Raw genomic sequence first — 10010 nt, 5'->3', positions numbered from 1 at the left:
AGGGTCGACCAAAACTCGTCTAAAAATTAGAAAAACAAAACTTACACTACTTCCACTTCAATTCCTTGTAGAGTGTAACCCAGAAGATAGACAAAACTCTAAATAACCCGCAAAGACGAAGGCTTAAAACACACATAGAGGGAAAAGCGCCGCAAACTTCCTAAGATCTCTGGTGCATCAATTTTCAAAGGAAAGAAAGACAATTGAAGAAAAGGAATAAAAAATAAAGCAAAACGAAATAACACATGATTGAGAGTGGGAAAGAAAGGAACGGTTGCAGGAGGAATTTTAGGGATTCTTTTATTCAACAATTATAAATAAAATAATAAAATTTAGAAAGATTTAAACAATCAATTCTTTTTTTAGAACTGCAACCAAAATTTAAAACAAAATTTCACTTTGCACATACGAGGATTCGAACACGGAATCAAAGGCAAACTAACAAACACCTTACCACTAAACCAACAGACTCATTTTGTCTTTAAAATACAAAGACTAATTTAACAATCCATCCAAACCTTTGACCTAACCAACAAGCCTTAATACTTTTTGGCCCTAATTTCGGGGTGTTACATACATGAATTTAACAAACTATACCTACTTGGTACTTAAGTTTTTTTATGGACGTAATTGGTACTTAAACTTGGAAACAGTAAGCCAACTCAGTACTTTATTTTAGGTACTTAACTAACACCGTCAATTTTAATTTTATTTTTATTTTTTCCACGTGTCAAAATGTGAACCTACCACATGGTGTCACTATGCTATTGGCCGTCAGTGCCACATCAACATATTTTAACAATGTTAGTAAACTATATAAAAAAAGTATTAAGTTGGCTTATAGTTAAGTCCATGCTTAGGTACCAGTTAAGGCCAAAAAAAGTTTAGATACCAAGTAAGTATAAGTTATCAAGTTTAGATATCTTTATATATATTAACCTTAAAATAAAATGGGTTTATATTGAAGGTGAGCTTGACGTAAGTTCCTCCATATAGGGTATTATTCCATGTGTAGGTAATAATAGTTATGGGATGCTATAAGTACAAACACAAGAGATCCCTACTTAAATATGGTAGGATCTGATGATTATATTTTATAAAGTCAACGATAGAATTATGAAAATTTTATAAAATATAATGAAAGTATTCAAATAGATCTTGATGTCATTTGTGGAGTATGCCTTGCATTTTGGTCAAATTAAGACACAAACAGAGAGTGACATCATGACGAGAAGCTATGCGACATCATAACGATGAGACGATGAAATAGGGGAGAAGCAGAAACGACATGACGACATGTCATGCAATTTTCTCCGTTTTTTTCTTCCAATCAAGTTCTGATTATTTATCCCAGACAAATTTTGATTAGTGTAGATTATTTTAAGATTATTTGACCTAAGAATTTAGCCTATAAATAGACCATTTTCTACCCTAAAAAGATTAACCCATAACACATTAACTGTTAGCTTTTACAAGCTTTCAGAGAATTTTGTGTTTAAGTTTTGAGGATTCTTATTTTCGGGTTTTGGGGTTTAGTTTTTATCCCCATCTTTATACTCTTTGTTTTTGTCGATTTAGTGAAATTATCTATAACACACCTACCCATTTTGTTATTGGATTAGGGTTATTGAATATTACGACAGTTAACAAATCCGATAGTATCTCAAAATAGTTCAAAAATCAATCTAAATATCAGTACTCAATATCCAATCATTATTCATAGCATATATGCGAAAATGAAATTTAAATCGGGCCTACGGAACCTAAAAATCAGATTCAAAAAAAGTAGGAATTAATCTGAAACAAAACATAAAAATGTGGAAAAAAACTGTAAATAGGGGTCACACAGCCGTGTGACAAGGCTAAGATCGTGTGGTGCTAAGCCACACACTCGTGTCCTCAAACCATGTACAACTCGATGTTGTGAAATATAAGGTCACATGGTCGTGTCACTAGGCCATGTAACAAACTGGGACCGTGTGAAACATCTTGCACCTAAAATCAATCAGACAACATATTCGTGTGGGGTGACCGTGTGCGACACACGACAATGTGGTAGACCGTGTCACAGGCCGTATGTATGATAAACTGTAATTTATACATATTTTTACCCCATTTTTAACGCATTTTATGGATGATTTTCCATTAGAATTGGTGAATTTGATGCTCCTAATGCTTTAATTTCATGTTTTACACTTAGGAGAGCATAGGAGAGCGAAAGGAACAAGAAACGGACCAAAAACGGAGAAAATGGGCCAAAGTACGAAATCAACACGGCCTGGACCTCCTCACACAGGCAGACCACACGGCCGTGTCAATTTGGCAGGCTTGAGCATGGCCTGAAGTAATCATACATGGGCATGTCACACGGGCGTGTTCCTGCCGAGCCCAAGTTGAGTCCAATTTGAAAAAAGGCTAATTTTGAGGGCTTTTAGGCATTCCAAAGCCTATAAATACACCCTAGAGAAGGAAGAAAGGGGAGGACGGTGTAGGGGGTAAGGAATTACTCCAAGAAAGCCGATTGATTCATCTCAGAAGCCGGATTCATCATCAAGACTGAAGATCTCTCTTCAATTCCCCTTCAGAAGTTTTGGGTTTTCTTTATGTTTTGTATTCTTTATTATTCTGAGATGTTTTCTTATTTAGTTATGAACTAAATCCCCTAATACCTAAGGGGAATGAAACCTAAGATGAATCTTGTTATTATTTTCTGAATTGTATGATAAATATTTGACTTGTTCTTAATTATGTGTTCTTAATTCTTGTTTTGATATCCCAGGATACTGATTCAAGATAAGATCTTATTCAGAGGAGGAATAGACCCTATTTAAGAGTACATTTGTCATAATTAAGCGGAGTTAATTGCGTGCCTAGACATAGGGTGAAAAGATTTTGTTGGATTAGGGTGAAACCTAATAAGGGGATCCATAGATCGAGTTAATGCAACCCTAGAGTGTTAATTAGAGAAAAGTCTCGGTTATTCAATCTAAGGATTAGATGTTATTAGTCTTGAATAGGGATAATAACATAACTTAGGGATCTCTACGGAACAAGTTAAATGAATAAATCATCCGATTCAGAGCCAGAATAACAAGTACAGTCTAGGTGGATTTTTCCTTAGGTATTATCTTCATTCAATTGATTTTTCCAAAAGCAATTCCCCAATTCCATTTTCTGTGCGTTCTTCGTTTAGATAATTAGTTAGTTAAAACAAAAACCTCTTTATTCTTAGGCTAGATAATAAAAAGACAGTCATTACTAGTACTTTTAGTTCCTTTGGGTTCGACAATTCGGTCTTGCTAAAACTATACTACTGTTCGATAGGTACACTTGCCTATATTACGATAATAGTTAGTTCAAAAACGAGTAATTATAAATATTTAAAACTTATCACGAAATCACGCGATCAAGTTTTTGGCGCCGTTTCCGGGGAACTAAAATATTAGGAACACTCAATTTTTATTACTTTAGCCATTTATTTTTCGTGCACTTTAATTTATTATTATTATTTATTAATTTACTTTTTCCTTCTCTTGGTAAGTTTTTATGGTTTATGACTAGAAGAAATCCGTCAGGACCATTACTTTTTGACAAAGAAATCGATCATACAGTTCGCAGAAATCAAAGAGAAATAAGGCGAAGCGTAAGATACGCAGAGAACGAGCAAGAAGACGATACTCAACCCCTAACCGAAGAGATGGCTGAAAACCAAGGCAATCAGCTACCTCCTGCAATTGCGGTTAATCAACATCCTGCTCCACATACTATGTATGATTATGCTAAACCTTCTTTAACAGGAACTGAATCGAGCATAGTTAGACTTGCTGTAGCTGCAAATACTTTTGAATTAAAACCTAACACTATTCAAATGATATAACAATTTGTTCAGTTTGATGGTTTGCAGGATGAGGATCCCAACACTCATTTAGCCAACTTCTTAGAACTATGCGATACATTTAAAATTAATGGTGTCTCTGATGATGCCATTCATCTTCGGTTATTCCCTTTTTTATTGAGGAACAAAGCTAAATAGTGGTTGAACTCGTTACCATAAGGATCAATTACTACTTGGGAACAAATGACCGAAAAATTTTTACTAAAATATTTTCCGCCGGCTAAAACTGCTAAATTACGTAATGATATCTCTTCTTTTGTGCAGATGGATTTAGAAACACTTTACGATGCATGGGAGAGATACAATGATCTTTTGAGAAGGTGACCTCACCATGGGTTACCGCTTTGGCTACAGGTTCAAACGTTCCATAATGGGCTGAATCTTTCGACTCTACAAATAGTTGATGCAGCTGCTGGTGGAACCATCAATAATAAAACACCTGAAGATGCCTATGAGTTTATAGAGGAGATATCATTGAATAACTATCAGTGGCAAGTCATGAGGACAAAGCCAACGAAAACAGCCGGCATTTATAACGTCGATTCAGTCACCATGCTCTCTAATCAAGTAGAACTCTTAAATAAAAAGATTGATGGTTTTCTTAGTCTTCACAGGTTCACCCAGTAATGTAGTGCGAAGCAAGTGGAGGTGGAACAAGCCATTCGTGTAATGCCCCGTACCCGAGTCCGCTGCCGGAATCGGACACGAGGGGCTAACGGCTTAAACCATTCACTTTTACAGTCCATTTTAAAATTTTTTCCAGGCAGTCGGCTAACTGCGTCACTGACACTTTAAAAATCATAACTTGAGTTCTACAACTCGAAAATCAGTTTTGTAATTTTTCTCTGAAACTAGACTCATATATGCATCTACAAATTTTTTTCTAGAATTTTTGGTCAGGCCAATTAGTAAAGTTTATTAGTTAAAGTCTCCACTGTTACAGGGTGCGACTACACTGACCTTCATGCATTACGACCTGGATATCTCCCTGTACAGGGATTCAATACTGATGTCGTTTGTTTCTATAGAAACTAGACCCAAAGAGGAATCTATACATATATAGCATGACTCCTAATTATCTCTGGTTAATTCACAATGAATTTCCAAAGTCAGAACAGGGAATCCAGAAACCGTTCTGGCCCTGTTTCACGAAAACCTAATTAGCTCGTAACATACAACTCACATGACCGTTTCGTTTCTTCCATATGAAAGTATATTCATTAAGGTTCATTTACATAATTTATTCACTATTTAATTCCATTCCTACTATTTTTAGTGATTTTTCACATCGACCTCACTGCAGCTGTCAACCTCTGTCATTAAGGTAGATTTTACCTACTTCATAATTTCCTTGATTCAACTAGCCCTTTTAACATACATGGCACAAAAGATAATCACGATTAACCATTCCAAGGGCTAATCGATTCCAAACATTACCACATCTCTTAATGAACAATATACAAAATGATCATGATACCATGCCAAGGTGCATACAAGCCATTTTCGCATGGCTAAAAGTTTACATACCAAATTTTCAACAAAACATATTAGCCTATACATGCCAAAATGCTCTCCTAGACCCACTAAGAAGAAAGTACCAAAAGTTGCTAGCCGGTGTGATGACTTTGACGACGGTCTCGAGCACACCAAAATGGATCAAGAACCTAGGTAAGCAACAAACAAGCACACCAAATGAGTACATAACTCGAGAAGTCATAAGCACTACTCTACCATCCAACATTAATAATCATTTTTTGTTTCTTTCAAATCATAACAACTATGCTACAGTTTCTTAAATTCTTGGTTCGATCTCATGCCAAGTCCTTCAATTAATTCAATGCCAAGTCAGCCCAATCAATGTAGACCCATTTCCTCAAGTTTGGAACAACGATGCACTAGATAAATCTATGCATACACCGCACAACCTCAAATTCGGTATTTAGTTAATAGCTCAATCACTTACCTCATTCATCACAATTTATACCAACAACCAAACGTTGCACACATAGTGCTTATTATGTTTGCACACATAGTGCCATAGTAAATCGCACACATAGTGCATTTGAGATTCCCTCATGCTTCAACCTCCCAATCGGCACACATAGTGCCACTTAATTTTTTGCACACATTGTGCCCTATGTCAATTCATCATGGTAAAGCAATTTGCTAAATTCAAATTGTACATATGGTCATATTAAAAAGTAGGAGAATCACTCCGAAAAATATCTATCCAAGGAGTTCTCACAATAAGTGCTTAAGGACTTACCTTGCGTTGAGTATAACGATTCCGACCCGGCTACTCGATGTCCTTGGCTTTGCCCTTGCTTGTTTCTCCTTCTTTAACTTCTCGGGCTTAATAGATAAATAAACTAGTTTAATCATCTTGCTGTACATTTATAATTCAATTACACATGCATATGTATATTTGCATATTCGCAACCCTCTTACTAATTACCCATTTAGTCGATTATATACATGATTAAAGGTAACATCATGAATGGGCATACTTATATATATATACATACCCGATTGTGCACCAAAATTTGACTCAACATCACCTACATACTCACTTTGATGGCCAATATATATATACATGTATAGTGTTATCTACAACATCATCTAAACACCTAAATTTTTCTCATGCACACTTGATCAACCTTTTTCCCAATCTAGCATAGCTTCACCTCCATTTGTGATATCATATAAATTTGCATGTTGCTACATTTCTTAAGTTCAACATCTCTATGCCCATTATAGCCACTCCCATAATCAAATTCTAAAAATCGGCAACATCCCCTTTCAACTATGTTAGTGAATACTCCTCCCTTCTTAGTCCCAACTTCGCACCTCCAACAAAAAGGGCTTAACATCTTCCCTTTCATGCTAACATAACAAGCAACTTAGTTCATCCATACAACTAACATGTTAATAGCATCAAGGTATCAACTAAAATTTTAAGCTTCTTGTCAACTTCCAACTCTCCAACAACCCCAAATCCAACCTTGGGATAGATAGTATTTAGACCCATCACCCAAAGGTTGTGTAAACTTCAAAAAAAAAATATCATTGAACATACCTTGATCTAAAGGACCACCTTGGCGAATCTTGCTTCCTCTTCTTCCTCTAGATACGACAATTGCAAAAGAAAGAAAACATGAGCACTCCTTCTTCCCTCCTTATTAAGCATTCAAACTCTCTCATTTTCATGCCACAAGAAGTGAAAGAAAATGATGAACATTTTTTCTTTCTTCCTCCCTCAACTCACGGCAATGGGGGTACACCCACACCATTCTCTTTTATTTTTTTTTTCTTTATTACCCATGTTTCTTATTTTATTTTTTTCTACATACCCACTAACTAAACATGTTTGCAACATGTTTCCACCCATAGCATGGCCGGCCATCATGCTTAAATTTGGGTAAATTGACATGCAAACCCACCTTTTTTTCACAACATGCACTTATAGGCCACCCTACATTTGCCTAGCACATTTCTAAATTTTCTCACATAAGTCCTATTTGACAAAATTCACTTATAATTAACAAAATTCAAACATGAAATTTTCACACATGCATATGTACATATAATGAACATCAACTATGACAGTTAATTATTTTTATGACTCGGTTTAGTGGTCCCGAACCCACTTTCCGACTAAGGTCAATTTAGGGCTGTTACAACTCTCCCCCACATAAGGAATTTTCGTCCCCGAAAATCTTACCGGTAAATAGGTTTGGGTAACGCTCTTTCATAGAGTTCTCGGGTTCCCAAGTAGCTTCTTCCATCCCGTGTTTGAGCCATAACACTTTTACTAACGGAACCCTTTTGTTTCGCAACTCCTTCACTTCACGAGCTAGGATACGAATCGGTTCTTCTTCATAACTCATATTGGTTTGAATTTCGACCTCTGATGGACTAATTACGTGTGACGGATCAGATCTATAACGTCGAAGCATCGAAACATGGAAGACATTGTGAATCCTTTCAAGTTCAGGGGGCAAAATCAAACGATACGCAATCGGACCGACTCGTTCGGATATCTCATATGGCCCGATGAACCTCGGACTCAATTTGCCTTTACGGCCAAATCTGAGTATCTTTTTCCAAGGCGAAACTTTAAGAAACCCTTTATCTCCCACCTGATACTCAATGTCTTTTCGCTTCAAATCGCGTCACGATTTACGACGATCTGTGGCCGCCTTCGACTTTCACGGATTACCTTTACTTTCTGCTCAAAGATCTTTAATCAAATCCACTCCGAAAATTTTGCTTTCGCCGAGCTCGGTCCAAAACAATGGTGTACGGCATTTACGCCGCACAAGGCCTCGTAAGGCGCCATCTTAATACTTGATTGAAAACTATTGTTGTGGCGAATTCAATCAAAGGTAAATACCGCTTCCCATGAACCATCGAACTCGAGGACGCAACATCTCAACATATCCTCAAGTATCCGAATTATCCGCTCGGATTGACCATCGGTTTGTGGATGAAAAGCGGTGCTAAAATGCAGCTTGGTACCCAAAGCTTCTTGCAATTTCTTCCAAAATCGTGAGGTGAATCTCGATCTCTATCGACACAACGAAATCGGTACCCGTGTAATCTCACAACTGAGAAACGTACAATTCAAATAGTTTATCCAATGAAAAATCAGACGACGGGATAAAATGAGCCGACTTAGTCGGTCCTATCAACAACAACCCAAATCGCATCCTTCTTGCTCACGACAATGGCGGTCCGGACACAAAGTCCATTGTGACTCGATCCCATTTCCACTCGTATCATGATCGATTGAAGTAACCTCAAGGCACTTGATGTTCCGCTTTCACTTGTTGACATATTAAACATCTCAAACAAAGTCAAGATGTCTAGTTTCATACCATGCCACCAAAACCGACATTTCAAATCGTTGTACATCTTCGTACTCCCCGGGTGAATTGACATTCGGCTACAATGAGCTTCGTTCAGAATCATCGAAATGAGTTCTGAATTTCTTGGAACACAAAAACGATTTTTGAACCTCAAACAATCGTCATCATCAACTTGAAACTCTGATTCCACATTCGGAACACATTCAGCCCATTTTGCAACCAATTCATCATCGACTTTCTGAGCTTCACGAATTTGATGAATCAATAAGGGTTTGGCCTTTAATTCCGCCATTAGTACATTGTCGGACAGAACAGACAAGTGTACATTCATCGCTCGCAGGGCAAACAGTGATTTACGACTTAAGGCATCTGCAACCACATTAGCCTTTCCCGGGTGATAGTCAATGACAAGCTCATAATCTTTCAGCAACTCGAGCCAACGTCTTTGTCGCAGATTCAAGTCTCTTTGAGTCATCAAATATTTGAGACTTTTGTGATCCGAATACACATGGCACTTCTCCCCAAATAGGTAGTGTCGCCATATTTTCAAAGCGAATACGATGGCAGCTAGTTCGAGATCATGGGTTGGATAATTTTTCTCTTGTGGCTTTAATTGTCTCGAAGCATAGGCCACAACTCGACCTTCTTGCATCAATACGCAACCCAACCCAAGTAGGGAGGCGTCACTATAGATGACAAACTCTTTGCACGATTCGGCCGCACTAAAATTGAGCTTCCAGTCAAATAAGTTTTCATTGATCAAAACTTTTCGACATTTTTCCGTCCATTCAACTTAACATCTTTTGAAGTAGCTTCATGGGTGTGGCTATCATTGAGAATCCTTTTACAAACCGTCGGTAGTAACCGACAAGTCCTAAAAAGCTCAAGCTCGAATATTTCTGAGGCTTCCAGTTAAGTATGGCTGAAATTTTGCTCGGTCGACTTGAATACCCGATGCAGATACCACATGACCCAAGAAGCTAACCTCTCTTAACCAGAACTCACACTTGCTGAACTTAGCATACAACTGCTTATCCCGTAAAATTTGCAACACTAATCTCAGGTGCTCCGCATGTCCGGTCTCATCTCTCGAATAGACCAAGATGTCGTCAATGAACACAACTACGAACCGATCCAAATATGGTCTCAAGATCCGATTCATCAAATCCATAAATACCGCGAGGGCATTAGTGAGCCCAAACGGCATCACTAAGAACTCGTAGTGACCATATCTCGCTCAAGGCGCT

At 37.5% G+C, this 10010-nt stretch overlaps 1 non-coding gene across 1 annotated transcript; it reads right to left on the bottom strand.

The window, feature by feature from the left end:
• Positions 1-4126: 4126 nt before the first annotated feature.
• Positions 4127-4233, bottom strand: LOC128294284 (small nucleolar RNA R71). The gene has a single exon (XR_008284598.1). It is a non-coding gene; the product is annotated as a small nucleolar RNA R71 (small nucleolar RNA).
• Positions 4234-10010: the final 5777 nt, after the last annotated feature.

The sequence above is a fragment of the Gossypium arboreum genome, chromosome 6 (assembly GCF_025698485.1).
Source record: "Gossypium arboreum isolate Shixiya-1 chromosome 6, ASM2569848v2, whole genome shotgun sequence".
Taxonomy (NCBI): Eukaryota; Viridiplantae; Streptophyta; class Magnoliopsida; order Malvales; family Malvaceae; genus Gossypium; species Gossypium arboreum.
The sequence above is the reverse complement of the archived record's forward strand: the minus strand, read 5'-3'. Positions and strand labels throughout refer to the sequence as shown.